The sequence below is a fragment of the Neodiprion virginianus genome, chromosome 4, assembly GCF_021901495.1.
Source record: "Neodiprion virginianus isolate iyNeoVirg1 chromosome 4, iyNeoVirg1.1, whole genome shotgun sequence".
In the NCBI taxonomy this organism is placed as follows: Eukaryota; Metazoa; Arthropoda; class Insecta; order Hymenoptera; family Diprionidae; genus Neodiprion; species Neodiprion virginianus.
The window spans coordinates 31,797,726-31,823,092 of record NC_060880.1 but is presented as its reverse complement, the minus strand read 5'-3'; the positions used below and the strand labels follow the sequence as shown (position 1 = coordinate 31,823,092).

The window sequence follows — 25,367 nt, the reverse complement described above, 5'->3', positions numbered from 1 at the left end:
GGGAATAGCCTGGAGATCATCTTCCAGAAATAGTTGAGCGTGATTTCAAGCGTTCTAAGATCACAAGGTGAGCGTGACTGCTCTGTGCGAGAATCATTTAACAGTATACAGACAGAGGGGCGGATTGATCGACTGACAGACGACCAGACTGGTGGACGGATAGACGGACGGCCGGACGAATGGACGGATGGATGGATGGATGGCTGTATAAATGGATATAGACGGAATCCGCGGACCGCGCGGGGACAATCCGAATGGAATTCCGAGGTCTGTCGTTCGTCTGATAAATAAGCAGTAAGCACCGATAAAATTAGACGGAGAATCCGAGGGCCTCGAAATATTTCCAGATTTGGCAGACGAGGAAGAAGCAGAAGCATCCGAGGTAAAAGTCAGTGGCCCGGTAAATCCGTCCGTCTCGTCGGATTAAAGATCTAAGCAAAATCATCGTCCGGCCGGATCCTCAAGGCCGTGTAATTACCTGAACGGGTGGACAAAGTTAACAACTCCAACCGCGTCAAAGGGAGATGAGGCGACGATGTAACTTCTAGTGTGGATCTTCGGGGCTGGTGCGTCGGTTTGGATACAGAAGCAGGGATCCGTGCCCCTTTGTACCCGAAAGTTTATCCATTCACCGGAGTCGTATGTATACATTTCGGCTAGTTAAACCGTCGACGGTGGGAGAATACAACAAACGAGCAGGCTTCTCGATTAATGGGACGGCGGCTCGACATTAAACTATTTTAATTGATGCACGGCTGCCTTACCGGCGGGGGGGAGCAAAAGAGGAGCACTCGGAGAGGGTGCCTCGAGCGACTTGACGTGTCTCTCGCGGGGCGTGACCCATTTTCCAACTCTGCGTTTACGTGTTGGTACGCTTAATGCTTTTGCGGCGGTGGCTGTGGCTGCGAATACCTCGCCGCCGCCGTGTGGAAGATACACACTGTGTTCGTGTATTCCGGAGTAACTCCTTTTCGCGTTGAAATTCACGCACGCGGGCACGGTTCCAACGAAAGCTGTTAACCGTGGTAACGGGGCTTAAATGCGAAGGCGGCGGAACGGGGTGCGTAACAAGGTTTCATCGCGAGCCAATTTAATCGAGCGGGAGCTTTCATTGGCTGAAAAGTACGGCTCTTTTAAACCCGGTAGAAAACGTTGCGCACTAATTATCTCCGAAATTCCCGCCCAATAGGGAGAGGGATCGAATCTCACGAGTCTTGAGGAATCGCTGAAGAATTACAAATGGATGAAGAGGAGACGGGGAATCGGAATGGGAATGGGAATGTAAAGGAGACGGGACTCGGGAATCGCATGAATAATTCGGGAGTCATTAAGCGTAGGATAAAATGAAAGAGAAAAATAGGAAACTTTCCCGCAATAAATCGTCTCCTCTCCTCGACGAGATGCGAAACGGAGTTTCAAACTCCCTACTCACGTTTCGGTATTAGGGGCAGGGCCGATGCGGTGGAGAAGTTTCTTGGCTCGTGGTCTTCCGCTCCGAGATTATAACGTACAGTTTACGCCGAAGCACTGACTGGCACTATTTTAGAGCCGATGATGCACTGTGAAAAATTTCTGCACGCGACGGACGGCGCGACGATACTGCGCCCTGTCGACCGCCCCTGCGCAATTATACCAACGCCCCTCTCCACTATACGCCCCCAACCCGTGGCCGACGCTGCCGCCGCCGCCACCACCGACGCCGACGCCGACGCCGACGCCGACGCCGACGCTTCAGGTTGCTTTCACCGCCGTGGCCCTCCTCGTCGGCAACCCCTACGCGCCACCGTAATCCCCGTTTGAACGAAGCGGCCCGCTTTGTGTTTCCACCAAATGAACTCCAGCTCGCCCGGTTATTCAGTCATCCCCTGAATCGCCGCATGTCAGACGCACCCCGCCCATCCTTGCCATCTCTTTATTACATGCGACCTCCGGGCCTCACGGACTCCCAGTTGGGCTCCTCGAACGCGTCGATAGTGAGCTGGTTCCTCGGAGCGCACGTGCCAAAACTCTTTATCAGCGCTCGTCGAGAGGTCCAATTTCGTATGGGACCTACTCGAGGGGCGGAAGGTCACGGACTCGGAGTTTCGGTCCCGAAACCCGCTCGTTGCGAGAAAGAAGAGGGATCGCGAGAGGGACCATGAGCGTCGAATGTGACTCGATACCTCCAGCAAAGAGTCGATCGAAATTCATTCACGGCGAAATCGGACTGTGACCCACCGTCCGAACCGTTATTCGATATCATTCCGATTACAATACAGCAAGCATAAAGGAGTATACGGTATTATTTCCGTGATTTCGTCTCTCAAATTTTCACACAGCCGAGAAGGCGTTGAGTGTCTCGTATAACGCAAAGCCGATCAGGTATAGCTATGCGTATACATGTACACATATATTTATACCGAGTCAGGTTCTGGAGGCACTTCACGAGCTTTCGTTAATACCTATAAAGAAATAGCTTGTAGACCAATTGCCAAAGTGCCGCGATCGGATTATTTTACACTTTTGTCCGACTCGACAACCATGCTTTAGAAATCATCCGGAGAATAGTTTAGATGTTTCCACTCTGACAGTGAGACGGCTTTAAGGCCGACTTCCTGTTATGCTGGGATATGGAAATTACGAACAAGGTTGTCAATTGTTATTGTCATTGATTTTCCCTCTTGCTTTAAACCGATTCCACGCTTCCGCAACTCGTCTTATCCATCGTGTAGCGCGATAGCTACGGTAGACTAGTTTCTAGTCAGAATTCCGCAAGTTTTATCGCTTGTTTCGCCAGCCCGAAAGTGCGCGTGTATATCTCCTCGTCTCTCCGGGTCCTTGAACACTTACCAAGCCCTCGTCTCGCCCTCGCCAGGTGTCCAAACCATGCAAGTTCGGTTCGAAGACCTTCTCGGATATGGTAGGGGAGTTGGTTTCTCTGTTGAGATAACAACTCTAAACAGCTTAGGTACACACGGAGTGGCGCGGAAGCGCAAGCCCTCCTTCTCACTTGCAAAAATGAGGAAGAACGTGTGAATTATTCCCGACTCGTACCTTGACATTTTTTATTTATTTTTACTTCATTTCCGCTCACCTTTCTCGCCCCCACCTCCTCATCCTATTTCGTTTCCGCTATTGATCTTTCGAATTTTCTTCCAGGAGCGTGTGCTCCTCGCTTCTCGCGGCTTCTGCTCCGGCTTATAAGCTGCTGCCGCTTCTGCCAACTGAAATGTCCTTGAAAGTTTCTCGGTTAAAGTTTAAGCCTATACGTGACCTCCGGTGCCCACGGGATTTTTCCTCGGCGCGCAGACGCGATCAGACCAAATCTCTTCGTTTTCGGATCCGCAGGACGGGGCGCGGGACAGCGGATATTGGTATGCAAAAATTGAATCGATACACCCACTTTCACCCTACTACCCCTAAATGTCGTGGAGAATAAATCGCGTCCTCTGAAAACGAGCTTCACGCCTCTTTACTGCTTTCGAAATACATATTCCTCCTCTTCTTATCCCGGTGTTGCACGAAAATCGTTACTTAACCCTTCGTGTTCTCTAAAACGTGATCGCGTAATGCGCGCTGATTACTGACCCTCATTATTCGGTTACGTGGAAAGTCTATGCGTACATCCCAAAATTCAATTCGGATGAAAGTGCACCGTGGTTAACTCCTAATTGTACCCAGAAATCAGCCTCGCAACTAGCGATACTTGATTCATTAAAGCGCTGCATACGTCGAAACACATCGTCTCAATGTGATGCTGAGTGGGTATAATTCAAGATCGTACAAGTCAATCTTCGCCGAGCGTCCTTCGTGATCTTTTGTATTACGCGTTTGGAGATGGAACAAAGAGCAACCAACTACTGCGGTGACCTTATTCCCGTTATATTTACCAAAGGAAACAGAAACGCTGCGAAAATATCGGAAGATAGCACCGTACCTACGAATTCGTTCTTTCTTTGAATGAAAAATCGTGCCTCGATTCAGCACGGCTTCGATTTCAAATCTTTTCACCCGTGTTCGCCATCAGAATCTATCAGAAATCGATGTCCCGTCTGACAGATTGGACAAGAAAATCCCGCCGGTAAGATTTTCTACAGGTGCCTATAAGAGTTTCGTGACCACGAGCCCATGTTTTTTTCTTCTTGTTCTTCTTCTTTTCCTACCCCGCAGAGTAGAAAACTATTTCATAGGTCACATAAGAGTTTTCTTTTCTTACCTTTTTTTCTTTTCGTTTTTGTTGTCTTTTTTCTTTCTACGAACGGGGAAAGTGGGAGTGAAACAAGGCTCTTTGGTAAAACGGGTCAACCAACGTACCGTGTCTCGGCCACAGTCCTAAGTACCAGGTGATCCCCCGCACTCGTAATCCATCACGATGTCCGTTCGTAGAAATTGCAGCCAGTAATATATGTTACATGAAATATTGAAAGCTCGTCTCGCGCACGTGGGAGGTGAAGCATTCTCTTATGAACACGTATTACGCAAGATTTCTTGCATATTATGGTGGTCGGTCGGCAATTGGTTGTACCTGGCGGTTGAATTGCATCACCGAATAGAACAATTAAAATCGTAGGTATATATATATTATTATATTATTATTATTATATATATATACAGCGGAATTGGAACCTCGGTTGAATTTCTCCCTTGTGTATTTATAATTCCGAGCAAGTTACATGCTGACGTGGTACAGTTGGCAAAGGTAGTCGCCGATGAGCCCCGGGTGCGCAAGCTATGTATGTTTCTCTGGAAATACATTTGATCCTTCAAAGGCTGTAACAGTCAACAAGAGACGAGTAAAGCCCGAATTGAGATTGCAGAGTCAGAAAACAGGCGAGTGACTACTCGCTTACGCTGATTGCAGCCAACTCAATTTTCAGGACGAGCATTCGGAATGACTCGGGCTTCTTCCCTGTTTCATCAGGTGGGGTGTATCCGCCTCTACCGCCGCAGCCAGCTGTCCTGTTCACAGTCCCGGTGTAGAAGACCACCTTAATTCCCCCTGATTTTGGATAATATTCAAATTACCTCGCCTCGTTAACCCGCAGCGATCGAGAGATCCGTTACTCCCGGAAACCAAACCTTTTTTCGGCGATTCCAATCCACGTTGTGTTAAAGCACATGCGACTGTAGTGATGGAAAATCGAATCGTGCCTCGGAATCGACGAGGACCGTATGAATAATATAACGAACGTCAATTCGAATTGTTTTCCGATATTCGCCTCGATCTCGCTTGGAGCCCGTGTTCATTCCCGCAAAAGTTATCGTACTGTGCGTGGCTAAGATCTATGTTTGTTTCCGTCGGGTCTTGAAATAATTTGTCAAGTTGTAAGTAAAACGCGAAAACGCGAAAACGCGAATTATTTCCGCGCGATATGCCCGTCCGAAAAATATGTTCACCGCTAAAGCTCGAGGTTTATAACACGTAGCGCGTGTTTCTAAGCTGATATTCCAGGCCGACGCTTAGGTACGCATCTTAACTACGTACGTATGTAAGTTTTGCGAAAAAGGAATAAAAAAGCAACGGTCTATCTGATGAGCGAATTCAGAGCTCAGCAAAAAAGAAACTTTCGTCGCCGAGAAGGTCAGCCGTTCTTCGCCTGACCCGCGCTCTCTTCATCTCCGCGTTCACGCCCACGTCCTTTCTCTTTATTTTATCCTCCATGCCCCATTTCCACACTCGGATTTTACTTTTTTCTCCCACCCTTATTATACGTGAGACCCATTTTTCTAGGCCCTCCTGCAAAGCGCTTCCGAGATCACGATATCAGCTGGCGCTGACATATGTGAAATTCGATGTATCCGATTCGATCGTTCAACTCGATTCACCCCTGTCCGAATTCATCCTGCGAGCCACGACGCAAATTCTTCATCGTTACGTCGCAAAAAAAGAGGATAATCCGGATTTAACTTACGGTTCTTTCGGCAGGTTCTCGACTCTTTGCAAATTTTAATTTCTCACAATCTTATACAAATTTCAGTTCGATGTTCTCCGCATTAACACATCCAATCTTAAAACCAGAAGCATGAATAATGGCGAATCCGGGTTCGGTTGACTGATCTTATAAAAATGAAACGAAAGGTAACACACGTTTGGTACAAATCACCTGTTTATTATTGCAAGTCTGAAAATGTTCAATACAAAAGAAAGAAGTTGGACTTGAATAAATTAACCATCGTTATTATTATTATTATTATTACTAAGCTCTGTACTCAAACGAGTCGTAGAATGCTAATTGTTATCACGTTAAGGCTGTTCTTTATGAAGGGAATTATGAATGAGACAATGAATAGTACTCTCTCTTAACTACGACTGTATAGTATTCGTTCTGAATCGCGATAAACGACTTTTCAATTCCCGGCATTGTAAGTCGCGCCACGTAATGTACCTTACACCTATACCAACCGCAGACATAAGCCGTACCAGCTTGATGCGCAGCAAATAAATTCACGGCATTAAATTTTTTGATCTTCTCTACCATAAAGACAGAATACTACAAGAATCGCAAAAAGTCGATTGTTTGTATCAAGGGTGAACACGGCGATGGATGCAATTGCATGGTGTAAGAAAATGCAAGGCATCGCGAGTATTTTGCACGAGTCGGCCGGCAGTTTCAACTCTGCAAGCGCGTTTTCCCCGGAATTCGTAAAACTTTGTTGGGATATCGGACGTGGGAGTTTCGGCTGAGAGACTATTCAAACTCGCGAGAATTTCTTGGAGGAAAGAGGAATACCAGCGGAAATTCACATTTGCAACGAATTTAACACAAGGATATACCGCATACGTATACAATGCGTATGATATATTTCTCTCTGAACAACCCGGTTGTACAGAAATGTGAAGCATTTAGGTTTATCCCACCACTTCCAGTTCGCAAACCGCTTTAACTCCGAACGTCTCGATCAATCATTCTTCCACTGACACTTTCTCTTTCTCTTCTTCTCTCTTTCTCTCCTCTCTCCTGTTGCTCCGAAAGACATCACTGCAATATAAACCGCACAGCCAAATAGCCTGGGGAGGATAGGACAATTCTTCACAGGACATTGCGCTCGATGATCGGAAAAAAAATTGTAACTTCGATACCACCAGCCGAATTCAAGCCCAGCTATGAAAACAAACCCTAACTGATTCTGAAAAAAGAACCAAGCTCAAATGTCAACCGAATAATGAGCTCCAAAAAATAGGAATCGTTTATGATGAACTGGACGAAGAATTTTCAGTGAGATTTCAGATCAAAGCCGTGGACTTTGAAAATTGAGAAGTTGCTCGCCGAAAATGTGCGTCCAATTTTGAAGTTGGATGACATTTTTTTTTCTAATACCCAGGCATGGAACTCAGACGAAACGGACAGGATAAAATTTTTTTTCACAACTCGAACGTAAAAATCAAGGCAAACAGTTTTTGCCCACTAGTGAAAAAAATGGTTTGGCAATTCCCAACAGCCCTTAATTCGTTGAGAAACGAGGTATTTCGTTCACATTCAGCAGGTGGCCAAAATCGCCTAATTTTATATTTTCATTGCGAGATATACCGTTTCCAAACGGTCAATTTCCGGGGAGCCTTTTCTCTCGGCAGCCACGCGTGACGAGATGATCGGGTGCATTTCTCCGCTGATCATTATCGGTTAGGTAAGTTAACAAGGCGTATGCCGCTAACGACGTATCGAAGCGTTAGAGCTGGCGATGCGGGGCTGCCATAAGCGAAGCGCCGGTTCACTGGCTCTGATGGGTAATCAGGTATATTCTGTGCCATATCATGCATACGGAATGAAAAACAATGTGTGCCGTACACCGGCGAGCCTTTTTTACGAGGCGGTGAACCATGCGACCGCCAGACTGCACGGCAAGGGTTGCCGTGCCCTCAAAGCAGGGTTTGAGCCGAGAGAGACACGGACGCACGGTCGAGATGCTCTCAAAGGATTGTTAGCGCCTTTCGCTGCTCATTCTCTCGCAGATCTCTAGCAGCCCCCGCCAACGGCGTTTGTTCTTCTCCTCGTAAAGCAGCCCCGTGTGTGACCCTTTTGTCAAGCCACACGTGCGCCCCACCGCCCCTTCCCCCGCCCCCTTATTTTCGATATTATCAGCTTTTTGCGCGACTCGTCCGACAAGTTTATAGTTGCATAACGATACAAGGTGTCTTCCCGACTCTCGCGAGCGCGAAGCACTTTGGGAAAAATAAGGGAGAAGACTTCGGTACGATCGAACGCTTTTATTGCAAAGTCTACTTATAGAAAGCTCGGAAAATTTACGGCGCGGGTCATTCGATTGCTGTGTCTGACTGGAAAGTTACGAACATCTCGTCGTTCTTTCCTGGGCGAAAGAGAAAATATGGAAGAAAGAAAAGACAACAAAAAAAAAAAAAAACGAAAAGAGAACACGGGAAACCTTGAGGAAAAAAAAACACGGGGTCTTATTTTCTTTATTACCGGGAAAAAAGGGGTCCGCTTAAATTCTCCGGCTACCCGTGTAACACAATATACAAAGTACCGATGAAACGAAACTTTTACAATTTTTCGCCACTTTACAAAATAACTCTACAGCCCGAATGGTTATTGCGGTTATGAAAACGGTTATTCACTAAAATTAAACACACGTCACGTGTGTGAAATGAAAAATGATCGCACTGAGGAGAAGAAATCGGTAAGGTATTACCTACCTGATTCCATTCTATCATAGACATACTACAGACCCACCTGTTTAAACAAGTTATAAGTAGATACGCCTGCAGACTTGGTTCTTTCGTACGTAGACAGTTTCTGCCTCGTGGTAAGAAGCCGAATTTAATGTTTGAGAAGTGGACTAACGAAGAAACGGCGTTGAGACGAGACGTGAAAAAAACTTAATGCAAATATGCACAGCGCAGGTAGTGAAACACACGTAAATGAATTAAATAGTTACAGATGGAGTGATGCGTGTAATATTGTGAATAATTGGTGTGCATTCGCTCGTTCAAATTCTTAAAACCGTAACATGTTACGATGGTGGAAAAAATATTTCGTCAATTTTCACACGGATTCGATCAGTTCTATCCGCCGTTGAAACTACGGCTAACTCCGATATTGGATTCGAGTACGATTTTGTTTGTTCGTTCAGAGATTGATCTGTATGGAGATTAAATTTTATTCAGTGTGATTTCCACTGTAGGATAGATTGAGTATTGGATTGGGGACAAATTGATGAATAACGAATTGACTGCGCATGACGATCGGTGCTCAGTTTTTTCGGTACATATCCGTCGTGCAGGTTGTTGTAACTGTTTATAAGAGGTTGCAGGTTTCGTTTTCTCTGCGAAGATAGAATAAAGCCTGGCGAGAAGTATCGAAATCGTCTGAAAGGGAGTTTAACAAGTTTCGGCAAAATGGGCGAAGGTGTAGATGAACCTTATACGTAACTGCGTAGGCGTATGACGTTTTCAAGCGGTGGCTTCCGAGAAATCGTCGTAGTTCGAAGGGTGGATAGATCTCGAGAGTTTTGCATCCCCCGTTCGGTTTCACTCTCCCTTTTCTCCGGGAGCCACCCCGGCACCCCACTCCATCCACGCTTCTCCATTTCCCTCATTTTCAACATGATTCGAGACCAGCCTTGCACCTTGTCTCAGGTTTCAGGACATCGTAAAACGAACCATTATTCCGCTAAAGCTAAGTTCGATTCATGGCGTATATACACCAGGAACAATAAACTATCAGCTTTTCAAATTTTTCGAGTTCATTTGTCCGCGTATAATAGTTTCCCAAGTTTCAAGTATTCAAGTCAACAGCTCGTCGCAATAATACCTTGCCGTGCGGAGTGACTTGAAGAGCAAAGGAAGCAAAAAACCGGCCGCCAGATTAGGGTGGATTTTTCATCGAGCGAAAATGGCGAACCGGCGAAGCTAGGTTTCGCAGGCAAACTTTATATCCCGTTTCGCGTGATAAGCCGAGTGGTGTACACACGCGTTAGTATAATAGACAAGCAGCGTTATTGTTCGCAGTTATTCAGACGCGATGACGTATACTGTAAATTAGATACAGCGAGAGCTGTGGATTTTCCAGGAACTAGTCGAGCGTTAAACGCGTCTCGCTTACAGACGGTCGAATTTACTCCGTGAGCACCAAAATGGCCGACGAGGGTTTTGTGCCCCCGAGGATACACCCTCGTTTCTCCCAAACATTGGGTTTTCATTTATCCAAATCTGGAGAGGAGGGCGGCTGCAGGCTTGAGCGAGGTTCACAGGCGCACGAGGGACTCTCGCATCAGCGAACAGACACCTTGCCTGATGGCGGTATGTAAGAAGCACGCCGCTATTTTTACCTGCTCCCTTCTATCCTCGAGCGAGATTTGCCCGCCATGGTTATCCAAGCATTATTTTCCACCATCGAGCTCACTCAATTTCACATCACATCGTGTACACCGTTCTTTCTCATGAAGGAGTATCGATATACCGCGGGACGCTTGATTGAAGAACCTTATTCATTATGCGCGGTCATGAGTGAAGAACGCAATGCGCGAGGATAGGCGAAAGCGCGCGAAAATAATTCAAATCCTACCTGGCTACGTGATCTATAGAATAACGTGGAACCGATTTCATCGTCATTTGCATTTATCTAACAAACTTTTAATTAAACGCTTGCAGTTTACAACTTTTTGAGAAGTAGGCGGTTGCATTCACCGGCTTCACCCTGGTCCAGATGTTGCATTGGATTAGCGACTAGATTTACGTGGCCTTAATTTCTACGCGGTTATTATACAAACACCGTTGTTTGGACACGTCGAGATTAAAATGGGAAAGTTTAACCCTTTCGGGGGTTTCTAATTTGATAATTACGTAATCGTGATGAAACACCTGAGCAACTTTATCACGCTATCCGCGACCTGCGACCATCGCGCTCGATCCTTCGCGTTCATTCATTAGTGACCCTCGCTATAAATCACCGCCGAGTGGTGTTACACTTTCAAGACATGCCCGGCTCTATTAGCTCTCCTCTCCGGAGGAGCTTCAACCCGACATCCTTCGTTCGACAATCGATACTTCTGGCTTTCGCCGGACTTGTAAGGTACGCTGCTCACCGCAGCTAAGCAGCAACCGTCAAGGGTCAAGCAACGGAGGTTCGAACGACCAGGAATCTTTCCAAGACGAGTACTTTAAAGAAGTCTGATCACTTGGACAGTGATCCATCTTCGTCTTGCACTCCAAGTTTCAAACTTCTCGACAACCGCCTTCGGCACGTAATCAGACATTCTCTGCTGCCGGCTGGTCCAATCGACGTATTGCCCGCAGGTGAACCGCTTTGGTATTCACGAATCTGAAACAGTTGGCAGGAATTCGGTAAGCATCGATGGCTCGCGTCAATTATCAGATTTATCAGTTAGGCACACGCTCTTGGGATCGAGGTTTCGCATTTGCGAGTGATATTGCCTTTTCTAAATCCCACCGACAACGATCAAATTTTCTCACGACGATTCCAAAAACGTTACGGTACTAAACGAAATAAACGAAGCAATTGTGAAGGAGGCAAAGGAATTTCAACGGTTACTTTTAACCGTCTTACCGATCACTACCTCCCCTAAATTCAACAACGAATTTAGTATCACCCTTTCCAGCAGTCGCGTTTCCCTCCGTCGGTGCAGGGTGGAAAAACGGAGACAGATGTAGACTAGATTCATCTGGACAGTTAGAGATGTGCGGAGACGCAGAGGGGCCGAAGAGCTGTGGTTAAATAAACCGCGGAGACACCGCGTATTTACATCGCTTCCAGAATGTCTACCGCTTCGTTAGATGATTCGCAAAGCGAATTACTTCCGCTACTGACAAAAGCTGTGTGTTGTCGCCTCTTGGTGCCTGGTCAACCCTGCTAAGCCTCGCAGCCCTGAATAACCACCCCTAACCCTGCGGTTCAGGTGTCTGTACTTAACATCCTAATCCCTCAATCGATTTTCCTCATGGTTTCACTTTATTTTTGTATAATCACTCCGGTTATCTTGTCAAAGAGTCAGCCTAGCAAGAAGACGCCTATCATACACATGTGCGGGTTAAAAATTTCGAAGAAGACTTTTATCACGCGTTTTCACGCCGTTACACTCCGTGCCAAAAATATCGCACAGCTGCACAGCAGAAAACTGAACTTAATCAGAGTCCTTTCTAGTAAAATAGTAAACTCGCCGCTTGCGTGTTCCAGCTAAGCTCGATCGAACGCAGCCGTAGAGAGGAGAGAAGCTTTCCGAGGCGATTATTCGGAAAAGACATCCGATAGGTATTCAGAGTACCTATTAGCGAAACAGCAACAACAAATGTTGCCGATATTGGAACTGCGGAGCTTGCAATCACTTGTACACAACGGGGTTGACAGTGGAAGACGGCATTAGTATTCGCGCGCAAGATTCTATTTGATAGAAAATCCCGACGTATTTGCGGCTTGCGTTTCTCCCGCACTGTTTTCCTCAGCATAAATTCCGAACCACACGTGTTCTCAAGCCCGTACGATGTTCATCGAAAACCTCCAAGTGGAGTGTATGGAGTAGGTTTATCACAGTGCCGAGTTAATTTGTTCCCCGAGGCAATTTCTTTCTTTCTGTCCGTTGACTTTGGAAACAGCCAAAAATAAGGTACCCTTAATATTTCTTTTATACATAAGCAGAGCAAAGTCTGAGCGAATCCAGTCGCTTCGAGATCCTGCAACATTTCTCTGAATTCAGGCTGAACAATTTTTGTCACATTGCATACTTTGCGTGTCTTTGACTCGCAATTCCGCAAAAGATAACAGATTTTTACCGAGAGTATAGCACGTGTCGAAGCCCGATTAACGATCGATTAGCATCTCGGTTGAATCTTTAATCATAACAAGTACGTGTCGTGTGTACAACCGGGTATATTGTGCGATGAAGCGCGGCCGTGTCGTTAGCCGATGTATCGTTAACATATAACGCACAACATATACCGCCAATTCCAGACCGGACTTAATTAACGAAACATGCAAAACAGCTGCGTACATATAGGTATGTATACAAGCATTTCGGCGTTGGCCTGTTGCGCAAAGAAACGCGTTAAATAACACCGTTGTTCGTCTCGTGCATTAGCCGTTGCGTAAAAAAGAGCTAAAAGCTCTTTCTCATTTTACACCTACGAAGTCCTCAAGTATTCGGCTCGCCGTTTGCTCTTACACTTTAGGTGTAGGTATACTTCGCCGCGAATCATTCAGAGCTTGCAGAGGAAATTTTGCACGGATCTCCGCGAAAATCTTCCACCTTACTTTCTCTTTCAGCAGATTAACCATCGAACCCCAGTCGGCGGGTATAGCAATAAAAACCAACATTCAAACTGTTTATGGACTTCGCTTCGTCCGAAATATTTCACAATGGTCTGGATACAATTCGTTTTACTCGTATACTATATGTGCCTTTGTAAGGGCGCGATATCAGTCTGCGAATTTATATGTATATATATATAATATATATACATATACAATATATATACCGTTCCGTTTTCTCTCCCTTCTGTATACCTACGCGCAGAACAGCCGTGTTTTCTTTCGCTTGAAAAAACCACCGCCAGGATTGTATCAGCGTAAATCAGATAACATCAAACTTTACACAATGGCATCGCGACTATACATCGAACTAATCAAAACGCCATCCAGTCGCCGCTACACGCCCTTGCAACACCGAGAAATCTACGCCCTGCAGGTTCAATAACCCAGAAAACGACGAAGATAGATCGAGACAGCTAAGAAGGGAATTTTTTCCCGTTTTCCCGATACTTGGATATTCACATTATTCACTGTAATCGATGATGGGATTTAAAAATTTAAAACGAATAGCAGAATTCGCAATGTCAGAAAAACGGTGTGAATAAGACTCGCGCGCGATAAAATAATGCCCACCTCAGGCTACGCTTTAAACACGGCGCAGACTTCATAAATTCATTTTCGCGAGCCTTGAAACCTGAATATTTCTTCACCGTAGAATTATGGTTGACGGCGGAGAAAAAGTTATAACAGCACCAACCCTTACGATACAAGAAAAATTTAGTGCACCTGTAAACTGTCATTTAGACTAAAAGGAAAACAGAATCACGTAACATCTGCATTGTTTCACCATTTTCAAACACAAAACGGGGGCGTGGTGTGAGAATAATAACGGGGATTAATACAACACATATAACATAGTTAAAATCGGATCAGATCCGTGTAATCGGAAATAACAGAATTTATTCTCTGAGATCAATCCTCGTGTGGTGAATTTTTCCTCACAACAAATTCGAACAGGCGTACAATGGCAAGTAGATCAGTCTTGGTCCAACTACGAAACGAGTCGGTCGACGTAAACAAAGTTACCGGCCCAAAGTGTCACCTAATATAGCTAGTTTACAGTTCGTGACGTGAACACAGTGAGCCTATAATATAGTATCGTATTCGACATCGTAAGAATACAACAGACTTTGTGTCTTTGCGTAAAAGGTGAATTGAATATTTGGAATTTTTCCTCCGTTTTCAAGCTAAGCTAGACTTGAATCGATGAAAATAACCAAAGTGCTTTGAAAAAAATTGAAACTAAAATACCAGTGCTGGACAATGGAACCAATATCAAAACGATTTGAGTAAAGCATGAAATCTTTAAGAATATTTTGTAAAATATGATTGTTTGAGAAGGCTTCAACGTTTGTAAGTTAGAAGAGTCTCTAAGAAAACAAATGTAAAACCCAAACTAAGACTACGGTCGTTATCGGTTACAATTTTTTCAACAACACTAAATATTACAAGGGGGGAATTAAAATCGATCGGTTTATCAAGTGCCCCATGGGAGAAGCTCTACTCGGTGAAAATTATGCTGAACTTGCGTAGGTACATATACAGAAGTCCCGCGTAGATGCATAATGCATATCCATAATTGAGAATTCAATTGATATCATACAGTCGTCGTTACCTATCCTCCGAGGTGTTTGGCTATGCAAAAGTGAACTTCCGGCTGTCCATCGACGAAAGCAGACACGAGTATCCCGGCACTCAAAGCCCGTGACGTCCAGACACCCTCGGTCACGTTTCCTAGTCCATTTCTCGCTCTTTGGCCGGAAAGTTTGGGCTACGCGTAGAAGGTGTAGCAGGGTGAAGATTACAGGGTGACGTTGATCACGGACAACCGCCTGGGAATAGTCCCAGCTTTTGGAGATATGAAGAGCAGAAAGGGGCTGCAGGATGCGGTTCTCTCGTCCGAGACTCGGGTTCTCGTGAAAATTCTATTAATGATAAATGAGGATGCCGGTGGCCCGGGGCGCCGGAAGTTACGAATGAGAACGGCGTCTTTCGCGACGCGACGTGCCGCACTGCCATTTTTATTTAACCCCTTCCGGTAGGGGAAACATTTTCACTCTACGACACACACCGAGCTCTTTAACCCGCGTTGGGCTGCAGAGAGTCGATCGATGCTCGTTTCCGTCAAAATTCAAAGTAACGTTCTCGTCGGGTAAACGAGGGAGCAGCCGGTGAATACCTGCGACCTGAGTGCATCCTGCATAGCTCCAGGTGCAGTTTTTGCCTTTCGAATCATTTGTTCTTATCCATGTATGTTCAGCGTATACATACACACGTTACGCACGTGTATATGCACACGCTGAGAGTGCTTGGGAGAGTTTTCTATCAGAACTCTGAGCTTTATATAGATAACTTGCACCCACCCACCCGCAGCTTTATCAGCGCGGAAAAGCGCTTGAAAATAAATGGGGAAAAATAAAATCAGGTGCACCGATAGAGCTGTGAATGCCTGTTATGTAATCTGTCCGAATTACCGGTTTACAAAGGTTTACGTAACCGTGAGTAATAAATTATTCAGAAAATCGTTGACGCGGCGTGTTGTTCTCGCCTCGGGGATAAATCGCTTTTTTGCTTTCTGGCGTCATTGTGCGCAGGGTATTATCATCGCGCCTCATTTGAAAACTCGTTTCTATAACTGGACTATCGCTCGGTTATATTATACATGCCGTACGCGCTTTGTGAACTTGCGAGGGTCGTTATACGTCGACGCGTTAAAGCTGCTTTAAAGCGTAAGCATTCCGTTGTTCCGAGTCTCAGCCAACCGAACGCAAATTCCAGATTAATAATTCCCGATGAGCTAATTAAGGCGCAAGTGATTTTCGCACAGCACAACCGCAGCCAAACTCTTCGATCGATCTCGAACTCGTCGTCGGCAATTTGTAATAACGCTAAAGACGAGGAAATGGGAAACGGGGGCGATAATTGAGATCAACGGACCCCGACTCCGCACGCCAAATGGAGGAAGACCGACCATTGCGAACGGATCGAGGTAAGTAACTCTGGTTTTTCGGCATGCAATTCGTCTCTTTATAAGATCGCGAGTATCGTATAACGTCGCCACACTCCGTATTCCAGAATTGCAATTACGTGCAACGCTGGATTCAATGTCTCTGCAATGAACTTCAACCCTTTGCGCGCAATTTCTGAAGAATCTTGTTATACGTGTTATTATTGTTGCGGTAGTAGAGTTTGAAATATTGTTGGTTAAATTCTTGTGCGATGGTATTAAAGCCCGAACGCTGGATTAACTTCACCCCTCAAGACTTTGGTTGGCGAATATGAAGGAAGATAAGGAAAATTACGTACCGTATCAAGTCCCGCTGATTACTCCACGCTTCGACGAGTGGCGTGTGAAATCATGCCGAATTATTTAACTAGTTGGCAACGGTGTAATGTCTGATTACCTGTCTAATCGCGAATTAAACGCACGAGTCTGAAGTTCGCTCAAACTAACTTCCGACTATCCAAACTCGGCAAATCTCACCCGTCTGTAACAAAAAAAGATAAAAAATAAAAACGATGTTTCCAGATCTCGCGAACACGGATTTTCATCGAAAAGGCTTGCGAGCGAAGCAGCCGAGGGATGTGAGGAAATTACAGCAACAGCTGACGCTGCGTCGAATCATGAAGACGAGAGAGCTGAAAGATCTACGATGTGTAATATCTGTACGCGTAAACTTTAAACGTTCGTGCTATATATCTGTCGTATATATGCAGTGGTAATAGCGTAGGTACAGTGGAAAATGGCGAACGTTGAAAGCAGCAGCCAGAACTTTTCCTCTAAAGCTGCAGCGGCGCCGCCGCTTATCTGCATACGCGTAAAATGGCCATTCTCGCCGAGGAATATACGTATTTAAGGGCACAATCTCTGGGTTCGAAGAGCTGCGCTTAGTCCCCCGTAAAATATAAATCGCCAGCTATTTCGATGGTGCAAGGCTGAATAACGGTCCGCGATAAATTGAAAGTCGAATTTGACGGTAATCGAGGACACGGGAGGCAGGCCTCAAGCGTTAATCTCGAAACCAATTTCACCCTCAATGCTCCGTTCACCTCGTCGAATTGCGAATTGTCCCGCATTCGCCAGCCAACCCGTTGATTATTCTTTACCTTCGATGTGCACAATTTCGACATTCAACCTTCCGTTCGCACTCAGATTCGCTACGTTCGCTGCTTACGGTTCAGTCATGCTCGACATCAAAGCACTCTCCAGAGGGACGCGAAAGCGCACCGGAAGTACTCCTCTCCTTACTCCCCGCCTTCCGCGTCGCCTATAATAAACACACGCAAACACAGGCAAACGCGCAGATATCACGTACGACTTGTAACGCGCAGACACTTGCGAGCCAATGGGAAAGCCACCTCCGTGACTTTTCTCCACGCCGAGTGTATGGTGAGACAATAGTATATTGTGTGACAAGGGAGGAAAGCTGACGGTTGCGACGAGTGTGAAATGCGCGCCTCAAACGATCACACGAGTTGAGATCATCCCCAACTTTTGCTACCGAGTCACACGGGACAGTTTTTATAACAAACGAATGAAACGAGTGGTTAGGCTTTGCGCGGCAGTTTTGCGGAATGCGAGTGGTCAATTTCTCCTTCCCAGGGACGAAAGTAAAGCAATTGTGGACTGTGCTTGCGCGAACCTATATTTACAACGCTAAGACGAAATTGACTAACTTCATTTCGCTGGTTTGCTACGCAAAACCTCACTTTTCATGCACGTGTGATAAAAAAAAACCTTGTTTCATCTTTGTTCCACTCTGAACTTCCATTCGTCGGTACTTCGATGTTTGAAGGAAATTCGCCGAAAATCTTTTCCATTTATTCAATCCGGAGATACTATACATATTTGTTCGACTGCAAAGCTGTTGCACTTATTTATCTCCTTTGTACAACTTACTCATCGAGTAAGTTGCGGCCAGGCGAATGGCTATAGTAATACCTACCGACGAGTGATCGGCACCACCGACACGTGATATGAGCAATGGTGATCATTGCGGGTAAACGCTAATTCGGTTAAAGTCCCATGTCGTTTTTAGAGCATTAAAGCGCAAACCAGATCCAGGGGGATGTGAGGCTGGGGAGGTGAAGGTAAGTTGTCTGGTTACACGCGCGGGTGAGTGCGCATTCAGGAGGAAATCGGGCGTGCAAATTGATCCGCGTGTCGGAGGTGGGGCGATGAGTTGAGTCAATCCCTGCGTAAAGTGATCCTCTGAGGATTTATTTTTAATTTAAAAGTTAAAGTAATATTATCACCCTGATACTGCGGATGGAGAGCGAGAGAGAAAGAGGCGAATCCTGCTCGCAGACGCAAAAGTGGAGTTATACATTGGTGTACAAGTTTTTTGCGATATTATCGAAGGGTCTTAATGAACACGGCGTAATTTATATTACATGTGAATAGAAAAGACGCATTTCGTCGTGACTGCGGCGCAAAAAGGCATCGTCTCGCCGAGATACGTGTATTATGAAAGCAGCAAAGCGACTTATTCATGCCTTTTTGAACAGCCGCATTTATACGATGCGCTTCTTCTGTCTCTCCCGTTTAGATAGGTACAGATTTTTCATTAAACCTGTCGTCTGTTGTTTCATATACTTTTAACGTCAAACGATAAGATCGTGAGAATCGCTCGCTAATCGTAAGGCGAATCCGACTTTATTACTGCTCGTACAGCGCTATAAGAAAAATAACACAGTTTAATTATTTACTGACGACGTTGTGAATGTATAGAGAAACTTCTTAACCCTAGGTTGCAGTACGGCAAGAAAAGCCTCGGATATACATACATTAAAGCGTTTAGTACGGTCGTTGGAGAAAGTTTGAGGTACTTCAAATTCATAAATCATCGAGTTCTAAAGTGCTGAAGTACCTTCCGCGAGGGCGGAAGCGTACGGCTTCCGTACCAAAAAAGCTTTTAAAGAAGTAATTGGCTGAGTGAACAAGCACCCCTTCACGTGCGCCAGTTGCCAATCATCCGCAATTTTAAAACCGTGGGAAACACGCGTTTCGAATAAATAATAAACTTGTATTATTAAGTGATCGGAATTCGTTGGATTTTTACTGTATTCATATTTTCATTCGATGGGATGGATGTTTCCTATCTAATTTCGATTGAAAGCTCATTTTTTCCCGTCCCTATTACACGCTAGTTAACAAATCAGCCTTTTCATACTTTGCCGATTTTCAAACGATTAGAATGACCAAGAAGAACGGAAAAACAACGAGTATCCCATAAATAGAAGGGACCTTTCTTTCCGACCAACTAAGAAGCTTCCACAAAATTTTTTTTAGCCATACGTTACATTCTTTGCGAAAATACAGAATCCACGCATGCATGTGTGCATGAAAATTCCGAGCGAGTCGAACAATTTTCAACATCCATCGGTTCCATCAGCGATGCAGCCGGTGAGCTCGCCAGTTTAATGTAACCTAATTTTTTGAAAGCTTTTTTAGCACCGTATCGTCTTATCCGAAAGTTATATATCCCGAACACATGGCAATGAATCTATAATATTCTAGGTAGAAGCTGTCCTCGGCGATACACTTGTCTACGTAAAAGCTAAAATACTTACCATTTTGCATGCACGTAGTTCCACGTGTATATTGTACCGAACGAAGCGATAGTTGGCGATAACTTTCCGGGTCAATATTCATTCGTTACAAATTAACTGGCCATGCTTTCACAAACGAAAACGAGTTAATATTTTCAGCCTCTGCATCGCTCTGTATTAAATTACGATTCACGTAGTAGACACATAATTAAACTAACTTCTGTCGTCAGTTAATTTACGGTAACTTTTGTATTCGCCAATAATTAGTTTAGTTTACGACTCTGGCGTACACTGTGCGGATGATACTTAAATTTGCTTGTTCCGGTTGTTTCATTTTTCAATTCCGAATAAACGAAAGCGAGCGAATGAAGAACTTTACGACAAGTCTGAGCTTGATGTTACAGGTAAAAAGTGCGATGAACCAGGACACGTAGCCCCTTGCATCGGAAGCAGTATCAACGTCCCGGTGTATGAGAATTACGATACCGCAGCGCAGGGTCGGAAGTGAAGTCGAGTAATATTGTTTCAGTGTCTCCCGGGGCTTGCATCAATCCGGCGGTCGCTGATCGAATCTCTTACTCTTCGTATTTTCCGGAGAGAGAGAGAGAATCTCGCCTCGAAAGACGGTGAAATAACAGTTGAGAAGAAAACATCGGAGACGCACAAAGCAATGCGGATTCAGACCAGTATCACTGCGCCATAGTTTAATTTTCTTCCTTCGGCAACGTGACCACGTCGGCCGTTAACCAGAGCATCGTAAGCAGCGGCTGATTAAGAATGACCAAAAATAATCAGCTTTCGATTGAATCGATTATTTTTCCTCGCAATCAGTGAAAGATAAATAAATATCTTTACCCGAAATTGAAAAATGTTTCGAATGAAACTAGAAATTATAAAAAAAAACTTTCCGCCATGGAATTTATTAGATTTTGATTTCAAATGCACCGTTTCACAAAAATACCAAATAATCGATCTATCGATTAATTTTTACCGATTTAATCGAGTCATGTTCGATTATTTTTAGCTTGGTTGCCATCGCTAGCGCTTGACCTCGTCAAAGAATCTTAGAAATCAGGCTGACTTGGAGAGTCGCTGCGATAAACGGTTGCTTCGGAAAACTCTGTACGCTTTCACCCCGTGAATATGACCCAAGTCAACAAGAACTGCTCGGATACGGTTGCTTTTGTCGCCGCAACTGATGCGGGCTGTTTAATTAGAATTAGGCGGTGAAAAGGAAGCAAAAAGGTATTTATTAATTAAAATTGCACACGCTGGTGGGCGCAGAAGAGTCATCGAGCTTTCCCATTTTCAAGTATCACTCAAGTATAATGAATGAGGGATGCATGTCATATGTGCGATTGTAATAAGTAAAAATGATACCGCCGAGTATGAATCGACGAGAAACACGCGTACATTTCCGACTGCTGACTGACTTTGAGGCAGGTCCATTCTTATACTGTAAAACTATATTGATCGGGAACACTAGAGATTTATTCGGCTTGTCGCAACAGCTTAAGCTAAGACTTATGTTTTTGTTCAACCAGGTAACGAGGTGGCATCAATTTAAGAGAGCAGCGTATCGATTGCTCTTGAAATTCCGTGTAGCTTACTGCAGGGCAGAAGCTCACCTATACGCAATCTAACCCTGTCGTTATTCTAACGATTTCATCGTTCGCCTGGCAAAAAGGAAGCATCCGTCGGCCTGGAAGGAAAAGAACTTCTTAGAGTCACTTCCTATTGAAATTGCTTTTCTAATCAACTTCCAATATGTATGTCCCAGTGGTCTTTCAATTCCCTGCGCACTCTCATTCTATGAAGCGATTGAAAGAACCATTATACGAGGCTCTCGAATTGCATTCGATGAATTACTAATCTACCATTAATTCTACCTTCCGAGTGATGGAACCGAATAGAAACGAAGAAAAAGAAGACGGGTAATTAACGGGGGAAGAAAAAAGTGAATCAAAGATCCCAATCTAAATTTACTCACTTGCGAACACATTGTAGAATGATAGCAAAGTCTTCCAAGTCTGACGGAAGGTGGGGTAGGGGGGGGCGAGGCAAGAATAGCAGAAATTTTTTTCACCAAATTGAAGTCCAGCCTTCACTAAATATATATGTATATTTGCGTACCTACTTTGGTGTGCCTGCCATTTTTATTGCCGGTATTTTGCATACCATCAGAAATTCTGCAGACAGTGCTTCGCATACACGATTAAACGCTGTCACTCTTGCCTGCTTCACAATGCGAGAAATAATTAATCAAGATGCTAATTTTCATATTCATTTTATCTATCTCTTTTCCTCTTCATTGCCATATCCTTCGATATTACTTCTTTTCGCGACACTTTCTGACGTAGAACGAGCAATATTTCCAAGGGACTGTAATCGTGATTAATCAATCTGTAACTTGTAAATCCAACACCGCGACACGCAGGGGTGAGCAAAGCGTAAACACGTCATCGACAGTGGTGCGAACCGATCTGGTAAAGGTGAAGGATCGATAAGCTTGATTCTCGTATCTATATTAGATACAGGTAATTATAATAATCTTTCTTTTATTTTTCTGGAGTGAACGAGGGTTTTAGTGTGTATCTGCTTAAGTTACGTAATTAGTTACGTTACGTAGTAAGTTGAAAACAAGTGAAAAAAAAATTATCCGATGTGGAAAATTTATGACACAGACTTTTCGGCGTATGTACCTTCAGGTCGCAATAAATCGGAGCTGAGCTACACGCTATGATTTCATGACTGACGGATGAGAGAAAGTGTAATATCGATAAATTGAATCGTCTCAGATTATAAGAATATTTTTTTCCCGGAGACGGACGATCAAACGAACGTGAAAAATTTACCGGGGTCAACTTTATTGCTACTTAGACGTTCTCACAGCGTACGAAGACTGAGGAAAAAATCCAATAAACTCATAACCTTTGTTCCTGTCATAAATATATACTTAACAGCAATTCCATGCCTATCGACAAGTGGTTATTTGGTGGGATACCTACACTAAATTCTTAATCCGACGACGTTGCTAGACGTCCTATTGACCGAGGACTGAATCTTGTTTTTTTTTTTTTGTAGTCTCATCACTTCTTTTTCCGCCTTCTTCAAACTTTTTTCCCCTCTCCTTGAACGAGTACCACCAAACTTCCGTTTTCATGAGGACACGAAAGAAAGTGCGGACTTAATGGAAATTCAATCCCGCGTTCAAACAGGTTGATTATAGCACTGGGAGTTGGAAATTTTTATTTTACCTTGACCTTAGTTTGAAAAACTGGCGAGGAACATACTGCAGAGAAAGAAGTGAGAAGAAAAGAAACGGGGAGGCAGGGAAAGTGGAAAAAAGGCGAGAGCCTCCCCCGCTCGGCAAAGAAACTCGGCAGAGCGGTTTCCTGTTCTTGGTAGCTTACGGTTTTCTAAGAATTACGCGTTGTAGTCCTGGGGATTTCGAAGATCTAAGTTGCCGACTTTTATACCGAGCCGGTGGATGAGGGAGGAAAACGCGAGAGAAAGTCTCGGGAACATAAGTCGCCTGACTGTAAAGTAAGAGGAAATTTGTTGCTGAATATTTATTTCTCTCGAATTAAATTGCCCACGTCTTTAAGGTTCGCGAAATTTAGCCTCGTAGGTTTCAGCACCCAAACTTGGATATTCGAGAGAGACGATGATATCCCCGCGTTGAATCGTAAATCCCATGAATACGTCACATAGCCTACGATGTTATCGTGCGAAGCTCTCGGTTGGGCACTCGGGTGGCAAACGTTCGTAGAAGTTGGACCCCCGCAAAATTCACGACGCAGACCTACCTTCAATTCAGAAAAGCGTAACATCCATCAAAGTGGGATTTACCACCGTTGAAAGGCCTCGCGTTAGAACTTCCTGCTACCAATATCCCTCGTTCCTCGACACGTATGTAGGTATACATGTAGATACATAAATATATACATATATATATATATAATATATGTGTATTCATAAATATAAACACGCTCTACAGAATGAAATACAAGAAACATCCGTGGAGTCCAATTCCGCGTGTAATTAAACCAGGGCCAAAGTCACTGCCGAGTCAAAGTTCTTCGAAGTTTGGTTGTGGATAAGTTGCGCAATCATTTCGATTAAATGAACACAACTTTTACAACTAAACTACAGTGAGCACTAAAATGAATTTATACCCATCGTCAGAGTCGGATTTCAGTAGATTCCAAGAAAAATAAATCTCCGAATCTCAGGCAGCAACAAAATCGAGTGCAAATTATATTTCACCGGTTGCCACAAATTATATCGATCAACACTTGTGACGTTATAACTACCGTCGGTTTTTTTTTTGTATTTCTAATATTCAGGGCTGTATGAAAAAAGTACCAAAAAACTAAGATCAATCTGAAATTCAACTTTACCAATTTCTCGCTGAAGGGTTAAAGTGAACGCGTGATTGATACACATTGGCGTCCGAGTTGAGGAGCTTATTGTAAATTTTAAGGAAGAGTGGACGAATTCAAAGCACGCTACGCAATTTTCGAAAATTCAAGTTTGATGAGTGTATGCATCTACTGGCGCCTTGGAGGGCCCAAGGGCTTCACGTTTCGACCTGTGGGTGGCAAAAGTAGCGAGTGACACGAGAAAGAGCGGAGAGCCATAAATCGTCAATTTACGATGCTTAGAGAAGAGAACTCTACAGTCCTCGGTAAGCTAGCTAAAACATTCCAAGAACGCGAACTGAAGACTTTTTATGTACAGAAGACAAGTGTCTCTTTCCCAGAAAACGGCGAATCAATAGTAGTCAAAATTACCCTGTCTCGTGGGTCTTTGTGTCAGTAAACAGGGCCTGCATGCCACTTATTTGAAGAAATTTAGAGTCAGTTGGATCAATTATCCACAGCAAACACATCTCGAATTATATGCTTTGCACATTTTCTATGAAATTTCCTATTGAATTCAGATAATCATTGAACATCGAAACATTAAGAACCCATTGCGCTTATGTAAATAGTAAAATATCTGTCAATTAAAAACACTAATTAGTACAATGTGGTTTCAAATTTATTAGAAACTGGTGTGCTTACCTCACGTATACGTTCACGCGCGGAGCCAACAAACTCAACAATGAGAAAATGATTATACCTACCTATTTTACACGTCGACGTACCGAGACAGGGTTCGTACGCTTTTTGGAATTTGAATTTCCCTGACTTTTCCAGGTATTCCAGAAAATAATTGAAAAGTAACAATATTTCTACACATTAATACTAATGCCTTGAGCATTACCTGGTAAATATTTTACTATTTGACAATCAATTTACAAAAAACAGCCTGCGATTTTCCGTAAGAAAAAAACGAAAGAAAGTTTGGTATTGAGTAATATACGTAGAATGTACGAAGTGGAGCGATAGAACAAAATTGTAGGTACATTTTTTTTTCTCAACATCGATAGTACTTCGTATAAAAACGAGTTTATTTCTTCGACGGACTCAAAACTCTAATTTTATTTACGAAATTCCCTGACTTTTCCCCGATTTTCAGGATTTACCTGTGCGTACGAACCCTGCGAGA

General features: G+C 44.1%; 1 long non-coding RNA gene across 1 annotated transcript; it reads left to right on the top strand.

The window, feature by feature from the left end:
- Window positions 1-15,948: 15,948 nt before the first annotated feature.
- LOC124302726 (uncharacterized) lies at window positions 15,949-22,606 on the top strand. The gene is made up of 4 exons (XR_006907762.1): window positions 15,949-16,248; window positions 16,789-20,567; window positions 20,836-21,056; window positions 21,356-22,606. It is a non-coding gene; the product is annotated as an uncharacterized LOC124302726 (long non-coding RNA).
- Window positions 22,607-25,367: the final 2,761 nt, after the last annotated feature.